This window comes from Oryctolagus cuniculus, chromosome 13, assembly GCF_051225735.1.
Source record: "Oryctolagus cuniculus isolate XC-2025 breed Fujian yellow rabbit chromosome 13, ASM5122573v1, whole genome shotgun sequence".
Taxonomy (NCBI): Eukaryota; Metazoa; Chordata; class Mammalia; order Lagomorpha; family Leporidae; genus Oryctolagus; species Oryctolagus cuniculus.
In genome coordinates this window covers 74,522,194-74,535,273 of record NC_142879.1, presented here as the reverse complement: position 1 = coordinate 74,535,273, position 13,080 = coordinate 74,522,194, and the positions used below count along the sequence as shown (strand labels likewise).

At 36.8% G+C, this 13,080-nt stretch overlaps 1 pseudogene; it reads left to right on the top strand.

Annotated features, from left to right (window-relative positions):
• Positions 1 to 5,669: 5,669 nt before the first annotated feature.
• Positions 5,670 to 13,080, top strand: part of LOC103351025 (threonine aspartase 1-like) — a 51,837-nt pseudogene continuing 44,426 nt past the window's right edge.

Sequence of the window (13,080 nt, the reverse complement as noted above, 5' to 3'; positions counted from 1 at the left end):
AGGCACATAAAGACCTTTGTTTTGAAAGGAGTAAAACCACCTTAAGAGCATTACTATTTTAGTATATGTGCTGCCAAAACGAGACAAGAAGGAAGAAAGAAAGGAATGAAGAAAGGAATAAGGAAGGAAGGAGGGAAGAAAAGGGGAGGGAGGGAAGAAGGAAGGCAAATTTTATTGTATTCTTAAAATTGTACCCATTCTCTTTATATTATCACATTAACATGAAAATGATGAGAATTTTGTTGTAGTAATTATCATGCATTTACTGTGACCTTAAGAATCTAATGTATTAATAAATTACTTGTAAAATAAATAATTTTTTAAAAATTCAAAAAAAATGAGTATAGAAGACAAGTCAAGATTTATCACTAATGGAGTTTTTTTTTTCTTCTTTTGGCATGACAGAAATATCAGCAACAATAATAAAACAAAACACCTGTTACCTCATTAAAAGTAAAATAAACTCGGGGCCGGTGCCGTGGCTCACTTGGGTCAATCTTCGGACTGCAGCGCCAGAATCCCATATGGGCGCCAGTTCTAGTCCCGGCTGTTCCTCTTCCAGTCCAGCTCTCTGCTGTGACCTGGGGAAGGCAGTGGAGGATGGCCCAAGTCCTTGGGTCCCTGCACCCACATGGGAGACCAGGAAAAGGCACCTGGCTCCTGGGTTCGGATCGGCGCAGTTCCTGCCGTAGCGGCCATTTGGGGGGTGAACCAACGGAAGGAAGAGCTTTCTCTCTGTCTCTCCCTCTCATTGTCTATAACTCTACCTGTCAAATAAATTTTAAAAATATTTAAAAAAATAAAGTAAACTCTACTTAAGATGAAGTAAGGATATTTGGATTTAGATAAAGGGTACCATTTCTTGCATCTTTCTGTATAAACTTATTTTCTTCACCTGTGAAATTAAAATAATAATTACCATAGCATTGGACTACTTTAAAAAATGTCAGTTAACATTCAAGCATTGTTTGGTCTTCAATAAACATTTTTCTATATATTTTATGTGTTAATTTTTATTCTTTGCAAAAATTCTACTCCATAGGTACAGCTATTCCTGTCTTATTGTTGAAGAAATTGAGATAAGAGACATTCAGTAGCTTGTCCAAGGTAAGACAGTTTGTAAATTGCACAACCAGATTGAAAATAGGATCTCTTGTCCTGAAAACTACCCTGTTAACTTGAGACGATGTGGCAATTCATTGAGTATGTAGCTGATCCAGGAAGCTCTTGCTCCCATGCCCAAAACATCTGCTGAATCCAAGCATAAATATAATTTTACATAATAAAAAGTATCTTTCAATGACCTACTTTCTATACAGTAATTTAGACATTACATGGAATAATAGATATTATATGAAAACATGTATAATGTATAACAAATGTAACAGTTATATAGGGATTATTATTCTCAAGGCAGATAACTGAAAAGTGACCTTATCTTGAAGCAATGGAGCAAATGTAGGAAGTGGAGTCTCTTGCAGTAAATCCACCCATCTATAAATAATAGGCTATTTTCATAGAGCACATCAGTCATCATTCATTCCAAATCTATAATCTCAAAGGATACATTATGTCTTAGTGAGAGGTGCGTGGGGAGGTTTCCTGTGTGTATCATGTTGAAAATAGTAAATGTTTCCCTGAAGACCAATTAAGCATGATAAATCTTAAATTGTTCCTCATAAAGCAATCATGTAAGCAAGAAATTGTTTAAAAATTGTTTTAAGGCCATGCTTTCTTAGAGAGTTAATACTTCCCACAGTAACTATGGTACCATAATTTGATATAATTTGAGTTATTTTTGTAGATTGTGATAGATCTGTTTTATCAGAAAATTCCCACCCAAACCAAATTAATCTTTGGAAGAAAAGGAAGACTACAGACAGCTAATATAGGAATTTTATGAAACCAAGACTTGTTAGTCATAGAATAGCTTCCAGAGTCTTTGGGAAAACAAAGTTTGTCTAAAGCAACAGATCATGAATCAACAAAGGATATCTGAGATCCTAATATATCTAACTTGTACAAGAACATAGAAAGAATTTTCAACTTTGACCTATATTAAAGGGAAAGGAAAATTTTCAAATAGTCACAGAATATTTTATGTTGCTACCGAAGCATTTTATGATATCATTTTGAATGCATCTGACCTCATCAGAAGATAATTGATTCCTCAGATATATTGTATCCATATTTGGCTCTCTGGTGGTAGATTACAATTCAGCACGCAACAGCTATTGCTTTTGCTTAAACTCGTGATTGGAGAGACAGGCGTATGTGCAAACGTGTGTGTGTGTAAATGTTTTACTAATGAACACCTGAGAAAATAAGGAAGATGGTAATGAATGTCCAGTAGTCTGAATTTGGGAAACTGATTGGAAGAAAAAAATGACTTTTCTATGAAAATAATAAAAGAATGATTGCTTCACTTTTTCATTGCATCACTTACTGGCTAGTGAATACCACAATCAGAACTGAGCTTTAACCAGAGCAAAAGCAGTGACTATAAATTTGAGATCTGAGAACCCATTGACAGTATTGTACACAGAATTAAAAGATAGCAGTTCCACAATATGTCTATACTGCAGTCAACAAAAATACTGATCATGGCTATACCTTTTCAAATGCTTGCTTTTATTTAGGCTTTTACTGCTTTTGAGGGTGTCAAAAGAAACACTTGCCTGAAGGAACTATAATATTTATCAAACCATCGCCCAGTAGGACAGGGCTTCCTCTTCCCAGTAACTGTGCTTACACTCTAGGATTGCATCTCATTAGGCTGTTTCTGACCATCCTTGAATACAATGTGAAGTGGGGAATATGCTCATTGGTCAGCACGTTTTTCCCACCACCACCACTTTTTCCATGGGCATAGGGAAGTGGGATGGGAAAAGAGACCATCAGATTCACCACTATCTTACAATCTACAAGAGAAGGAAGAACAGCACATCAGAGACAAACCTGGTACCATTCTATGAGCTTAAGGGATGGATGCATGCAAGCAAATACAGCTGATGTCCACTTTTTACACTCCTATATATTCATCCTACATTGCCTTGCTTCTATCGGCAAGCTAAGCATCTGTGCCAGAAAATGCCATTCAGTTACTGGACACCTAATTGTAGTGTATGAGAGAAACGTGTTAGAATCTCTTCTTTTTTTTTTTTTTTTTTTTTTTTTTTTTTTTTTTTTTTTACAGGCAGAGTGGACAGTGAGAGAGAGAGACAGAGAGAAAGGTCTTCCTTTGCCGTTGGTTCACCCTCCAATGGCCGCCGCTGCAGCCGGCGCACCGCGCTGATCCTGGCAGGAGCCAGGAGACAAGTGCTTTTCCTGGTCTCCCATGGGGTGCAGGGCCCAAGCACCTGGGCCATCCTCCACTGCACTCCCTGGCCATAGCAGAGAGCTGGCCTGGAAGAGGGGCAACCGGGACAGAATCCGGCGCCCCAACCGGGACTAGAACCCGGTGTGCCGGCGCCGCAAGGTGGAGGATTAGCCTATTGAGCCACGGCGCCGGCCTAGAATCTCTTCTTAATCTCCATCCCCAATACCATAGTTTTGATTCAGTCTCAAGTTGTTGCCATCCTGGACTACTTCAGTAGCTTTCTAACTGGTATATTTTGCCTTTTCATTTTTTTACATTGTACTTTGATGTGCAAAAGTTTTTAATTGTTACTTATTGGAAAGGTAGAATGATGAAGAGAGGAATGGAGAGTCAAAGAAAAAGAGAGAGAAATCTTCCATCCACTGGTTCACTCCCCAAATGGCCACAACAGCCAATTCTGGGTCAGGCTGAAGCCAGGAGCAAGGATCTCCATTCAGGTCTTCCACACAGGTGGCAGAGGCCCACGTACTTGGACCATCATCCAGTACATTCTCATGCACATTAGCAGGGAACTGGATTGGAAACAGAGCAGCCAAGACTTGAACCAGCACTGCTCTGATATGGGATGCCAGCATCACATGTGACAGCTTAACTTGTGCCATAATACCAGTCCCAAAAGGCTTCAATTTTCGTGAAGCCAAATCTCTCTCTCTCTCTCTCTCTCTCCATCATCTCTCTTCTGTTTCTATCTCTATCTCCATCAAATCATAAATAAAGTTAAATATGCATACATATATATAAATAAGTACTCTATCACAAAGTTTTATTGTGGAGACACTTATGGTAAAGGGAGAATGGGTATGTGAGTATGGGTATTGTTTCTCCAGGCACTGAAGTGTTGTACCAAAGAAATCGTTGCCTAAATACTTAAGTATTTAAAGAAAATAGCTATGAATTTATATTTATTCACCAATGGACTATAATAAATTACATATTTCCATAGCCACATTCTTTATTGCTTACTAATTTTTACTTATTGGCTTAAGAGTACAGAAATCTAAGTATAAAAATTATATAGTACATACCCATACTCCCTTTACCATAAGTGTCTCCACAATAAAACTTTGTGATAGAGTACTTATTTATAAATATATATGTACACATATTTAATTTTATTTATGCATTTATTTGAAAGTTATAAACATTGATGGAGATGGAGATAGAAACAGAAGAAAGATGATTGATAGAGAGAGAGAGACAGAGAGACAGATCCCATTTGCTGACTCACTACCCCAATAGCCACGACTGGAATAGACCAAATCCAGGAGCCAGAAACTCAATCTGAAATTCCCACATAATGATAGAGATCCAAATATGTAAGTGATCACTGTTGCCTTTCACAGAGCTGCAATAGCAGGAAACTAGTAGGTAGAGTTGAGACAGAACTTACATCCAGGTTTTAGAATATGGGATGTGAGGGGCCGGTGCTGTGGCTTAGTGGGCTAAGCCTCCGCCTGTGATGCCAGCATCCCATATGGGTACAGGTCTGAGTCTCAGGTGCTCCTCTTCTGATCCAGCTCTCTGCTACGGCCTGGGAAAGCAGTAGAAGATGGCCCAAGTGCTTGGGTCCCTGCACCTGTGTGGAAGACCCAAAAGAAGCTCCTGGCTCTTGACTTCAGATCAGCACAGCTCTGGCTGTTACGGACATCTGGGGAATGAACCAGAAGAATGGAAGACCTCTCTCTCTGTCTCTCCCTCTCTCTGTCTTCAAATAAATAAATAAAATCTTTTGAAAAAAAAAAAAGAATATGGGGTGTGAGAGGCCCAACAGTAGCGTAATTGCTACATGAAAACCCACTCCTGTAGTATTTCTATAAATAACAGAGGATGCCATTTATAGATTTTGCTCTCTTGAAACTATTGCCTCTTGACAGCAGTTATCATTTGTCATATACGCAGAAAGTTATTAAACTCAGCAAAAATTAACTGAAAGAATAGAACAAATAAGAATAGAACGAATATAAGAATTCAGTAAAATCGCAGGATATAAAATCAAGACATAAATATCAGTTGACTTTTACACTACAATCTGAAAAGGAAATGAAGAAAGCTGTCCTAATCACAAAACACATATTAGATATCCATAAAGCAACTGAGATTAATGGAACTGTAGACAATCAAATTGAACTATCTACATTTTTTGAGTAGTTTGCTTGATCAATTTCATATATAAAGTAACACTAAACAGTGTTTATTTTTTCAATGAGCTTTTACAGAGTAATACACCACTTCAAATTTTAGTACTTCAACAACAACAAAAAATAGCTCACAATTCTCTAGACCTTCCAGGATGGTCACCACTGGGCATATTTCTGAGTCCAAACCTGCGTGGTGAGTGAGCTGATGGCTGGATGGCCATCTTCATTCACATGCATGGCAATTGGTATGATGTCATCTGCAGTGATAGGAATAGCTAGAGCATTGTCTCGCAACATGCAGCAAACTAAGTTCAATGCCTTTACACTGTAGTTATTGGGTTCTCAGAGCAGCAAGAGAGAGAACACCAAAGAACAAGAGCATTTCTGCTTGCACACATTAGCTAAAGCAAATCTCATGATCAAACCCAGAGCCCGTGAGGAAAGGTACCACCAAATGGCATGTATCTAAAAAAAGGAATTACCATGGTCAGTTTTCCAAAGATCCCTGACTCCCTGCCCTGAGACTAAGTAATTCCTCCTCCTCTTTCCCCCATGCAAAAAAATCTCTCTCTCTTCCTAAGAGACAAATGTATCATTCAATTACAGCATCAACCTTGAAGTAGAGAATCTTTATGATCTAAATAAGAAATGGATATAGTTAAAGTTCTTTGGATGCAGCTTTTTGGGTGTGGATCCCCTTGATACAGAAACTTCTGTACCCAAAAGACAAGTTCTCTACCCCATATGTTCAACAATGGTAAGAGTAGGATGGATAATCAAAGGAAATATTCTTATTTAAAACTAAGAAAATTTATAGGTATAATTAAATCACTAGTCTAACAGAATTCTGAAGTTCTGTTAGGAAAATATTGCCAATTCCCCATACAATGAACTGGTTCTATTTAGGGGCTCTCATTCTATTAACTTCTACTGGTCTAAGGGAATGATTTGTTCAGTCATTGCTTTCAGGATCTCAAAGATGCACCCTCCAGTTTCAGGGCCTTGCAAATACTTAAGGAAAGTAAGTATTTGCAGAATACCGGGGAAAAAGTATTCCTTTTCAATAAGATAGGACTTAGGCTTCCAACAGGGTAGAATTCTCAGTTAGCTTTATGTCAATGGAAACTTGCAGGATCAGAGGACATTTTTCACTTTGAATTATTTCATTTTCTTTTGGCTTAAGATGACAGGCTTTCATCAATGTAACTCTCTTAAAAACGTAGTGGGTTTTTTATTAACCTGATTCAGGTTTATTTTATGTCCTAAATGCCTAATCCAGTAGTCCACCAGTATGTTTCAGACAAGTCATCTTTACTTTAGGAATGTCAGACTGCTGTGGACCGTGCCCTGAGGAGAGCATGAGCGTTTCCCAAAGATTAGCTGAGAAAGTTCTCACAATCTTTTTTGAGGTTTGGACAAAGGCTCTTACAGCTGCACACTTGATTTGATGTTAACTTTGATGGCATGTTTGCTGGCAGCACCCTGGATTTGAACTTTACCTCAAGAATATTATTTAATTTGAGAATATTTTAATAGCTAAACAAGGCTGTAGATAAGAGGCTTATTTTCTAATCCCACATACTCTAGCTTCTCTACTTTGTAAATTCAGTTTGTATATCAACCAACGTTCTCTTTAGATCATATTTTTTCCTCTATTATCTTCAGTTAGACGTAAGCTGTAGATACATTTTCCATCTTTTATATTACTGCAGAGAATAGTTTTGCTACTTGTTTTCCTACTACCAGGTGCATTCCTGCATTTTTAAGCCTACTGTAACCAAATATCTCTGTGTTGTTTCATACTACTTCTCAAGATTCCATATACACCGGCAAGTGATGCTGTTTTAGATTTTGGAGATGGCAATACTTCATTCTGAGGGAGCAAATTCTGAATCAGTCCATTTTGCTGTATAATTAATGATGCTGAAGGTTAATGCTTATAATAATAGTAATCACTTATGTAGATCATGATTCTACCAGGTATTTGAGTGGTTCTTCTGGTTTGAATAGCACAAGTGACCATAGATGGGCTTCAGTCATGAGTCAGCAAATAGGTGCACAGTGGCTGAATAACATAGGATGATCTCAATTGCATGTATGGTAATTGTCATTCTGTCATCTGGGAACAGGTGTGAGCGGGGTTTTTGTATCTGATAGAGGTCATATGATTTCTAAGGACAAAAAGAAAGTTAACATCACTGTGCTGGATATTGTGAATAGTGGTGCAGTGAACATAGGAGTACAGGTATCTCTTTGCTAGGCTGATTTCATTATCTCGGATCTATATCTGGTAGTGAAATGGATGGATCATATAGTCAATCTGTTTTTAGCTTATTGAGGAATCTCTGTAAAAGTCTCCATAATGGTTATACTACTTTACATTTGCACCAGTGGTGTATATGAGTTCTCGTGCCACATCTTTGCCAATATTTGGTATTTTTTGGCCTTTTGGATAATAGCCATTCTAGTTGGAGTGAGATGATAGCTCATTTTTCGTAGTTTTGATTGGCATTCCTTGATGGCTTCAGAGTTGAGCATTTTGTTTTATTGGCCATTTGTATTCCTTTTGAGAAATGTCTGTTCATATCCTCTGCCCATTTTTAACTAGTTTTTTTTTTAAATTGTTGAACTTTAGGAGTTCTTTATATATTCTGGATGTTAATCCTCTGCCATACGAATAGCTTGCAAATATTTTCTCCAATATGTCAGTTGACTCTTTATTCTGTTAATTGTTCTCTTTGTATGCAAACACATCCTAGCTTGGTATAATCCTATTTTTCTATTTTTATTCTTATTTGCTGTGCTTTTAGGTCTCATCTAAGAGTTTTGCTTCCTGTGGCGATATCCTGAAGTGTTTTCCCTATGTTTTCTTCTACTGGTGTCATGGTTTCAGGTCTTATATTTATATCTTTGATGAAATTTGAGTTGAATTTTGTATAGAGTGACAGAGAGGGAAGTCAAGCGCCAATCTTCTGCATAATAATATCCACCAGCATCATTTATTAAATACACTGTCCTTCTGTCCTTTTGTCAGTGTATATTTTTGGTGCCTTTGTAGAAGAGTCATCAGCTATGGATGCATAAATTAACTTCTAAGATTTCTATTCTATTTCATTGGACCATGTGTCTGTTTTTATGTCACTTCCTGACATTTTCAGCAAGTAGGTGAAACTGGGGAAAATCATGTTAAGTGAAATAATCCAGACACAGAAAACCAAATATTGTATTTTCTATCTCATATGTGGAAGTTAAAAAAATAGTAGATCTGAACTTAGAAAGTTCTTAGGAAGAGTGGTAAAAATGGGAATGGAAGGCTGGATTGTGGATACTAAAATACAGTCAGTAACAGGTTTTGGGGTTCTGCAACATAGTGGGGGTGACTATAGCTCATAATAATATAATAATATACCCTCTAAAGAACCGGAAAATAGGAGCAAGTAGGCTCCAAAAACAAAGAAAAGGAAATGGAAAGCCTAATGGCCTTGTATGATAAGTTTATGCTCTGTAATATACTGAAATGCTGCATTGTACCCCATAAAAATGTACAAGTATTACATGTTAATCAAAATTCAAAAAATAAATTGATAAGCAAAGCAAACCTTAATGCACATGCTTTTCAAGTCTCTGTCTGCACCTTCTTTATCACTGGTGTTTTAACTAAAAAAATCACTGTGCAGTGAGCCACAACACAATGACTTTTTAAAAATCAATTTTATGTAGTAAGATCTATCTTGAATTATCTTCTGTGGATCATGAGTATCTTGTGGCTAGTTTGATTTACTTGTATTTTTTTTTTATTCCAAGTGTATATATTCCTCATTGGCTCTGTCTGTAACTGCTGGAGATTTCGTTTTGATGATAATATTCATCACCTCATCTACAGAAACGTCACTATTTCTATTTCAAAGGACAGACCTCAAAATGGTCTTTCTAAGTTTCTCTCTTTTAAGATACTCTTATTTTTAAAGATTTATTTATTTATCTGAAAGGCAGAGTTACAGAGAAGCAAAGAGAGGTCTTCCCTCTACTGGTTTACTCCCCAGATGGCCACAACAGCTGAAACTGTGCAGTTCCTAAGCGGGAAGCCAGGAGCTACTTCTGGGTCTCCCAAGTGGGTGCATTTTTGACTACTTTCCCAGGCCATAGCAGAGAGCTGGATTGGAAGTGGAGCAGCTGGAACTAGAACCAGTGTCCATATGGGATGCCAGCACTGCAGGCAGTGGCTTAACCTGCTATGCCACAGCACCAGCCCCCTCCTTTGAGGTACGCTTGAAAATTCCAGCCATCTGCTACTTTTGTCCTCTCTGGATGCTCCAATCTCTGTTTCTATTCTTACTTTTCTTATTGAGCAATGAATCGTAGTGTTGTGTCACAGATATAGCTTGGTACAAGCCCCAAATTTGATGAAGATAGCAATTTTAGAAGGAATCCTTTTTCTGAAAGGCATCCCCAAAGGGCATAGATTATCACATCTATGACATTTCTTTTTAACAATTTTAAATACCCTCTATGTCTCTGGTCTATATTGCTTTTGTTTTTCAAGCAAAGTATACACACAGCAAGAATAACTAATTAAAAAAAATTTAGATCTCATTTGCACACAAACACTCTTCTTTGTCATTTTTTAAGGATATAGTGGCATATGTTTAAAAATTCAAATGAAGACAGCTCTTACGAAAACCAAGTCTGCATAAATGAGCTGAAACAGATTTTATCCCCAATAAAGTCCAAATAAATAGGCAAGAAAGCAGATTTATGAGGTTTTTGTTTGTGTATATATATATATATTTCAAAATCCCTTGGACTAGATGCTAATACATGTGAAAAATATCAAAAATTTGAACAAATTCTAATTTTCCCCCATTGATTATGTGGTGTCTTGCTATGGGAAAAGTGCACTGAACCCTTATTGCAGGTTCCATTGAGTAGATTATGATAGGGGAAATGGTTGGTTGGAAAGTTTACTTTATGTTCATATTGACTATAATAAACACCTAATCTTCAGTCTAGGTTTGTCTTTCCAATATAGTGTATACACACACACACATATAACAAGTTATGAAACCCAGTATTTGCAAGTTATGAAAGGTAGGGAGAATATCCATGTAAAATTCCACAGCATGATATTTTAGTACTGATATTTTAGCAGGAATATATCATTAAAATTGTATCCTGCGAGAATTTTTCTTCCATTAAAGTAAAATGACTGTGGTTAACTTTGTGCCCTCACAATATGTCCAGCACTTTGACAAATGCTTTCCACAAATTATTTTTTTTTAACTTTTATTTAATGAATATAAATTTCCAAAGTACGGCTTATGGATTACAATGGCTTCCCCCCCATATCGTCTCTCCCACCTGCATCCCTCCCCTTTCCCACTCCCTCTCCCCTTCCATTCACATGAGGATTCATTTTCGATTCTCTTTATATACAGAAGATCAGTTTAGCATACATTAAGTAAAGATTTCAACAGATTGCTCCCACACAAACATAAAGTGAAAAATAATAGATGATTTTTTAAATGATGATGAAATCAGATCAGACCTATTGTCATGTTTAATCCCAGTGAGAGTCAAGTTGGGAATTGCTAATTACTTCTTCTTCTTTTTTTTTACAGAAGATCAGTTTAGTATACATTAAGTAAAGATTTCAACAGTTTGCACCCCCATAGAAACACAAAGCGAAATATATTGTTTGAGTACTCATTATAGCATTAAGTCTCAATGTACAGCACATTAAGGACAGAGCTCCTACATGAGGAGTAAGTACACAGTGACTCCTGTTGTTGACTTTACAAATTGACACTCCTGTTTATGGCATCAGTAATCTCCCTATGCACCAGTCATGAGTTTCCAAGGCTATGGAAGCCTTTTGAGTTCACCGACTCTTATCTTGTTTAGACAAGGTCATATTCAAAGTGGAGGTTCTCTCCTCCCTTCAGAGAAAGGTACCACCTTCTTTGAAGACCTGTTCTTTCCACTGGGATCTCACTCACAGAGATCTTTCATTTAGTTTTTTTTTTTTTTTTTTTTTTTTTTTTGCCAAAGTGTCTTGGCTTTCCTTGCCTGAAATACTCTCATGGGCTTTTCAGCCAGATCCGAATGCCTTTAGGGCTGATTCTGAGGCCAGAGTGCTGTTTAGGACATCCACCATTCTATGAGTCTGCTGAGTATCTCGCTTCCCATGTTGGATCACTCTCCCCTTTATTTATTCTATCAGTTAGTATTAGCAGGTGCTAGACTTGTTTATGTGCTTCCTTTGACTCTTAGTCCTTTCATTATGATCAATTGTGAACTAAAATTGATCACTTGGACTGGTGAGATGGCATTGGTACATGCCACCTTGATGGGATTAAATTGGAGTCCCCTTTATTTAACAAATGCAGGACAAAATAAATTGGAGTATTCTGGTTTAGTGGTTTATTTTAATAAAATAACAAATTTTTCTTTAGCAATCACTAACATTATCCTCATATTACTACCAACATGGATCTAGTAAGTTAGATAATTATTAACTTCTCATTTTATATTTTTCAATGTTGGCAGCCATGAATTTGAAATTATTTTCCCAGCAATTACATGTAATCAAATTTTTTATCATATTAATTAGGTAATGCCAATTTGATGATTATTTCATTTGTAAGTCAATATCTTTAAAATGAAGAAGAAATATAGCCAGACAACCACTTCTGAGAAGAAAACCAGTTAGTTAAACACAACAATAATCGTATAGTTTCTTAGCATAAATGCACAAGTCCCACTGGAACTGAAAACTATTTTTAATCAATGTTGCACTGTTACTGTAGGGATCACTTATATTTTGTTCTCAATGTTTCTTTAAATAAACTGACAGAGTGCAAATAGTTTGGTTGTGGTTTTCCTTATGTTCTGGGTATGACTAGCACTGAAGGCTGGCCAATGACCATGGACCATCAGCACATGCCAAAAAGGAATACCATCTCCCAGTAATATAAAGTGTGGAGGGAATCCCCTATGCATCTACTTTGTCAGCTTTGGGCTGTGTTTTTCTTATGAGTGTTAATGTGGAACTTCAACATGAAGCTGTGTTGACAGGAAAATTTCCCTATTACATAGCTGTTAGTATTGCAGTGGTATTTGGTTAGGAAATCTGTCAGAAAATTTATGTTTTGCTTTGCTGTATCTAGAAATAGTCACGTCTCCACATTTATTTTGTGCTAAATATCATATGCATATTTACTCTAAACTCTGATTTTAATATACAAATATTTTATCATTAAATTTAAATCTACAAAACAAAAATTCTGAGATAGCATCATCAGGTCCTATGTAACCCTCATCCCATGTCCCCTGTTGACATCTCATATTCGGGTGTTTTTCATAATGAATGAACCACACTGAGCTTCCTTTGCCTTTTAAATCCAAATTCCTCTGTTTAAAGCGTACCCTGAATGCATAGACAAACTTTAGGGAAAAACTTATGTGACCTATACATTACAAAAATAAATTTAGCAATCCAGCATGTTCACAAAGAGACCTTGCCATTAATGATTTTTGCCTATCTCCACTTTTAGTAGCTGAGTG